The sequence below is a fragment of the Callorhinus ursinus genome, unplaced genomic scaffold (genome assembly GCF_003265705.2).
Source record: "Callorhinus ursinus isolate GAN/ISIS: 27379988/994484 unplaced genomic scaffold, GSC_fseal_2.0 scaffold5, whole genome shotgun sequence".
In the NCBI taxonomy this organism is placed as follows: Eukaryota; Metazoa; Chordata; class Mammalia; order Carnivora; family Otariidae; genus Callorhinus; species Callorhinus ursinus.
The window spans coordinates 13,781,623-13,788,631 of NW_027397067.1; the positions used below are offsets into that span (position 1 = coordinate 13,781,623).

Sequence of the window (7,009 nt, forward strand, 5' to 3'; positions counted from 1 at the left end):
AGGGGGACATGCACCCACATGTTTATAGCAGCAATGTCCACAATAGGCAAAATACGGAAAGAGCCCAGATGTTTATCAACAGATGAATGGATAAAGAAGAGGTGGTATATATACACAACGGAATATTACTTGGCCATCAAAAAGAATGAAATCTTGCCATTTGCAATGACATGGATGGAACTAGAGGGTATTATACTAAGTGAAATAAGTCCATCAGGGAAAGACAAATACCATATGATTTCACTCATATGTGGAATTTAAGAAACAAAACAGATGAACATAGGGAAAGGGAAGGAAAAATATGGTAAGATAAAAACAGAGAGGGAGGCAAACCAGAAGAGACTCTTAATGATAGCGAACAAACTGAGGGTTGCTGGAGGAGAGGTGGGGGGATGGGATAATCAGGTGACGGGCATTAAGGAGGGCACGTGATGTAATGAGCACTGGGTGTTACATGCAACTGAGGAATCACTAAATTCTACTCCTGAAACTAATAATACACTATATGTTAACTAAATTGAATTTGAATTAAAAATTTTTTTTAATTAAAAAAATCAAGAAAAACCCTTAATGAGCATTTTATTAAAGCAAGATGCTGCTTCATCATGTTTTCAGAATGAGCAGAGTTACATCACCAATAGAAATTTTCTAAAAGATTTAAAAGAAAATGGGTAAATATAAGGAAAAGTCCTTTTCTCAGGTCAAATATGGTCAACAATATTACGGAAGGTAAATTGTAAATGAACCTTTAAATTCAGGAGGTATTTGTGACTGTGTTTAGAAAGTGAACCAGCACCAAAAAACCCTGCTAACTCATATAAGTCAGAGTCAGTCAGCTTGATCCAAAATGCCAAGCAGGGATCAATTTGGGGACAGAGGACAAGAACAGTGAGAGCACTTTCTAAGGAGTCTCTGCTAGAGGTTTGGCGTGGGAAAGGCTGTTACAGGTGAATATTTCAGGAGTACACCTTTAGCACTTCACGGGTGTATTCCCATATTTATCAATGTGTAAAATTCATTTTATTTCCACAGAAGACATGATCTGCTATTGCCATTTTTACATAAAACACTGAGATGTGGGGGTTAGACCAAGCCCTATAGACCAGGGTGTTACTTCTTACAATTCATAGGTCAAAGTGGATAAGGTAGGGTCCCACTGGCATCAAAGGAAAATGGTGTTTTCTTTAATAAGAGAGAACTTTACCTCTTGATTATGTCCTAGAACTACATAAAGCCATGAAGCATTTGAACAAAAACAGGGCCCATGAATATCTCTAAGTAGAAAATGTGACAACTATTTTTTTTTTTTTAAAGATTTTATTTATTCATCTGAGAGAGAGAGAATGAGAGATAGAGAGCACGAGAGGGAAGAGGATCAGAGGGAGAAGCAGACTCCCTGCCGAGCAGGGAGCCCGATGCGGGACTCGATCCCGGGACTCCAGGATCATGACCTGAGCCGAAGGCAGTCGCCTAACCAACTGAGCCACCCAGGCGCCCGTGACAACTATTTTTTTTTTCAATTTTATGAAACATGTTTCTTTTCATTAAAAAGGTTTTTTTATTGCTAAAAACTTCAAACAAACAAAATCAGAGAGGATAATCAAATGAGGCCCCATGTACTTGTCCATCAACTCCAATAATTATCAATACATGGCCAATCTTGATTCATTTATAATACCACCTACTTTCCTTGCCACCTGGATTGTTTTGAAATAATTCCCAGACATATCTTTTCATTAATGAATGTGAAACATACTTAAAAAATATATTTTAAGTCTCCTAAGGGTACCACTAATATCACTGAAATGTGAAAGTGAGCCAAGAATCCAAAAAACGCAGGGCCTAGGTCATATTGCATGGTGTAATCCTCTTATTCCATAAAGCTTTCCCATAAGGGAAATTGTATTAAATATATTTCAAGGGAGGTCTAAAAGCAAAAGACCAGAAAGCCTGAAAAAATATTGGAGGATATTTGCTAGGTATTTGTGGTTGATTGTGTGTGTCTGTGCAGTGTGTGTATGCGCATGTGTTTCTGTATTTATCCGTTATCTATCTATTATCTATTATCTATCTATCTATCTATCTATCTATCTATCTATCTATCTATCCTCTATCTATAATATACCCAAAATTAGAATAATATTTTTGTGCTAATGAAGAATACATCTCCTTTCCCTACACTTACCACATTCCTAGATACTTTTTCTAGCTCAAGAGGCCATATATACCCAAGCAAACCTCTGGATCAAGACAGAAATGCGAATGATGAGCAAGAGATCTGAGATTGACCTGAAGTCCAAGAGAAGCATATAGCCAGTTCTGTTGCCTCAAATTTTCTAGATCTCTTGGTTATTTGCTGTTATTTGTGGGTTTACTAATAATTCATGCAGTCATGTAGCTTCATATCTCCATCCTTTGTACTCTCTGTTCCCTGTACCAGGAAGCCCCACTTTGGTTCTTCCCCTAGGCAACCTCTTTTTTCTCTATTAAGCCTCAGGTCAGTGCTTAGAATCACTCCAGACACCTCCTAGTTTCTCATGAATGTTATCATCAAACGGATCCTCCCACTGTAATTGAAATCATAGTGCTGTTTTACCAAGCAGGCCCTAAATACCTGTGGGCAGCCTATAGAGCCCATTGTTAAGAGCTCAGTCTTTGGAGTCCAACAAGCCAAGGCTTGACCATCAGTTTTGCCATGTTTTATCTGTGCAACCTTACAGAGGTCCCTAACCTTTGATGAGTCATGGTTTCCTTATCTGTAAAATGGGGATAATAACATCTATTTTAGGATTTATATTTGGATTAAGTCAGGTAATACCGGTTGGTATACAAGTTGTCTCTGAATACCATCCAGCTACATAATATGTTCTGCTGACTCTAAGGCATATCTTTTTAGATTTAACGTCTCTGAAATGGAGTCTTGAAGTCACTGTTTGACAGGTGGCAGCTCTATAAAGTTGTCATTGCCTTTGCATACATCAGAAGGGCTGAGCCAAAACTTGCAGAATGGATGAAAACCCAGTAAGCAATACTGAAGCAAACAATCTTTAGCCTCTAGTAATCTATGGCTATTAGTCTCTTTGTACGAATTGTGCTTTAGGAAGAATGCATTTTCTTTTCTTTTCTTTTTTTTTTTGGGAGAAAATCACTTTATTCTAATTCACAAATGAGAACATCACAAAAGGTGATTTAAGGAGGCACACAAATATCTGCCCAACCCCAAATTCAAACCATCTCAATGAACTTCTATACAGTAAGAACAACCTTTTTTATTCCAATTCTGAAGAAAGCTGTATGTAATGATGAACGAGAAGCTTAACTGGTGGTTTTACACTTTATATGTTCACCATTCGCCATCAATTATATTTTTATGCTAAATTAACTTGGTTATGAGAGATGATTTTCCTTATCTTCAATTTGAACTTCTTGATTAGGCTAATCCATTTGCAAATCTGCACTGTTTCAGCACCTCGCTGAAACCTTCACAAAGCTTCAGGTCACCCTGGTTCTGGGCACACTCCAGAAACTGTTTCATCTCACAGTGGCATGGGCCAAACTGCTGCTGCTCCTGGTATGCTGGCTGGGTTTCCTGAGGCTCCTGGTAAGTGATGTCAGGCCTTGAAGGCTCAGCATTGCCTCCTCCACTGAAGCCCCCAGTGATGGCATGACCTATGGTGTGCCTGACAGCAGAGCCCACAGCCACGCCAGCTGCAGTGGTTGCCATCTGGGCCACGAGCCCTGGCTGCGGGGGCACAGCAGCAGGTGAGCCAACAGCAGCTGGTGGAGCCGCTGCCAGAGGCTGAGCTGCTGGCGCTGGTCTAGGTGCCACTTTCATCTGAGGTGCCCGGCTGGCCGGAGGGGCCATGCGGGAGGTGCGGCTCCGACTTCCACGCGGCATGGTGACTTGCAGAGCAGCTCAGGGTCTAGAAATCCAGAATGCATTTTCTTAACAGCCAAGTTACACAGAAACTTTTAAAACACAACCCATGTATAAATGAAACAACTGCATGAATAGTTTAACTATGAATATAAAAAACTTAGAACACTTTTTTGTCATTTAAAAATATGGCATATTTGCCAGTCTACTTATGTATTCATATTCTTTTATAGTATGAATTTAGCGCTACCTCTTTGAATGATTTTTAACTATAGTTTGGCTATTAAACAAGCACATGCTTAGAATTACACTTGGAGTTTGATACATTTTCTTTTAGTGGAACACTTTTCCCATCTTTGCCATTTTCAATGATACACTAAATGCTCTGTGCACTTAAACATTTTCCAAGTGTGTTGGCGTCTCTCTAATCTTTGCAATCAAAGGAACTGGGTAAATCACTTTGCTAGGGCAGCAACGCTTGCTTACTGCACAATAAATGGTAATCTAGAAGTTTTTAGATTTATTTTCTTCACAGACTGTTAAGATGTAATTTTCCTCAACTCAGTGTATTGATTTTATGTACCCTATCATAAAAATCCCAAGCCTGGGAAGCAACTCTTCGGTACCCCTGGCTCCATAGAGAACCAACAAACTTCACACAAAGACATCCATGCAATTTTCTTCAGAAGCACATTTAGTGTTTAATAACCCATACGATTCTCAGAAATTTTTTCTTATATCCATATTAAATTATCAATGGTGCATAGGTTTTGAGTTTCAGTCCTAAATCACTGGAATGAATTACCTTCTCTAGGGAAGCAGACATCCACTTAGGCTCTTGAAGAAGTGCTGTCTGTGTAAAATAAACAGAAATTATTACCTTTCTGGCCTGGAGCAAGAGATTTTCAATCAAGTGCTCAACTCCACAAAGTGTTTGAGCTGCACGAAGCTGGACCATTGTCATCGAATGATATTAGACATAACCCTCTTGGACTCTCACGAGTCATATCAGCACTGGGACTGAAACTGACAGCACAAAATGAACTATGACACGGAGCCAGACAAATCGTGGTTGCCCATCAGGGCGATGGGTTATGCGCACAGGCACATTTCCCGTCCATCTCAGGAGGCACGCTGTGTCTGAGCCAATGAGGAGGGGCTGAACCAAGCTTCCTGTTAGTGTCCATGCTCCCTGAGCAAAGACTCCCTTACCCCAGTACTACTGTGAGTCATTTCCAGGGCAGGACCTCCTTTTTTTTGTTTGCTTTTTGCCTGTTCTGGTTTGTCTGATGTTTGACCTTGACATGTTCGATGATTTCTGATCGTGGATAGTCACATGTTTATAGGGACAGGAAGAAACTCTAGTGACTGGATAGCATGATGGTACAGGGAGGGATGCCATTCATCCCCAATTCCAACAAAGCAGCAGGAGGGATGCACAAGACATGGGACAGCAGCCGGGAGAACCTCCTGAACATATAGCAGATTCCTTGTGAGCAGTAAACAAAATTTATTGTCTTAAACCACTATGATTTTTAAGTTGTTATGTTTTTAACCACCGTATGACCTAGCCTATCCTGACCAACACGATTTTGAATCACAATTTGAGTGTTGCATTGTTTTTCTAATTTAACATTATGCCATTAGCATTTCCCACATTGTACAATATTTTAAAATAATTATCCTTTCCAAAATGAGGTAATAATCCCTCAAGGAGATGCACCATCAGTTACTTAACTAATTCTTTATGATCAATTATGTAGACTCCCCTTTTGAAATAAATAATGATGAAAACAAATGAATAAAATTTCTTCAAATTAATTTCCAGGAGTCGGCTACTCATTTCTTTATTAAATTATAAATTAATGTATTTCTTGATAGTCTCAAACCATGTAAAGGTTTGAACATTTACAGTGGACCACACGGAGTGGGGCCAATACACTGGACTACCGGATGAACTTGACAATGGTTGTGTGGCATTGAAGATAACACAAGAGATAGGTCTACACAAAGCACTGTGCTCCTGTCCACAGCGGACTCAGTTACTAGCCTTGCTTTCTGGCCCGAGAGGCCCTGGCAGTGGCTAGTGCTGCTGTCACGGGCATGGCCTCGTTGTCGCCCCAGCAGCCATCAGCGCTGCAGACCAGGGCGAGTTCTGTGACTGCTGCCTCGAGCCCTGTTGGCACCCAAGCTCTCAAGCAACAGGACAGTGCGCTCAGCAGGGCGTCCACTTGCTGCCTTCGGTCCCTGAGGCTACAGAGGCTGGAGAGTATGAAGGATCTGATTGGACAGGAGGTGAGAGAGGTTACCGCCCCCAGGAGAGCTCAACCAATGAGAGATGGAAGCAGTGGTCACGCTCCTCTTATTGTCTTCCTCTCACGTAGAGTCTGAAAATGCAGTAGTTTCCTATATAGCCTCTCTGAGGACGCTCGGCAAGACTGAACTCAACCTGTCGCCAAGGCCATGTTGTTTAGTAATGCACTCTCTTGTTCACCCTTCCTCCTTCCGGCCTGCCTGCATTTCCCCTTTATTCTTGCTTCCCTGGCTGAGCGACACTCAAAACATGTTCGCACATGAAATTTTGCCTCAGATTTTGTCTTCTAGGGAACCTAGGCTATGAAGATTACTATTACTTGAAAAGACACTGGAAAGAACGAGAGGAAAAAAGTTAGGTGACTCTGTGTTAGCACTTTGATACTATTCTCACTATTCTAACATGGCTAAATGTGTTGCAAAGGAGACCAAATGCCTAATTCAAACTCGTGTAAACTTATGTATGTCACCAAAATGCTTTGGGGTTTGTATAGCTAGGCTAATGGGGCTTTTTAATATTCCATAAGCACTAAGGTTATACTTTGTGCATATAAGAAGGAAGGAAGGAAGGAAGAAAGGAAGGAAGGGAAAGGAAAGGAAAGGGAATGGGAAGGGAAAAGGAAAAGAAAGGAAAGGAAGAAAGAGAAAAGAAGGAAGGAAAACAAATAGTTGGATGATGTCTAAGTGCTAAACTAACTACTCTGCATCTAGAACTTTTTTTCTTTTAACTCTAGAGCCAACAAGATACGTAATTATAAAGAGAAAGTGGAAGTAGTATATTAGTATATTTTAAGTTAAACTATTAAAGAAAATATGCTA

At 40.4% G+C, this 7,009-nt stretch overlaps 1 pseudogene; it reads right to left on the reverse strand.

The window, feature by feature from the left end:
- Window positions 1-3,325: 3,325 nt before the first annotated feature.
- LOC112823599 (coiled-coil-helix-coiled-coil-helix domain-containing protein 2 pseudogene) lies at window positions 3,326-3,927 on the reverse strand (annotated as a pseudogene).
- Window positions 3,928-7,009: the final 3,082 nt, after the last annotated feature.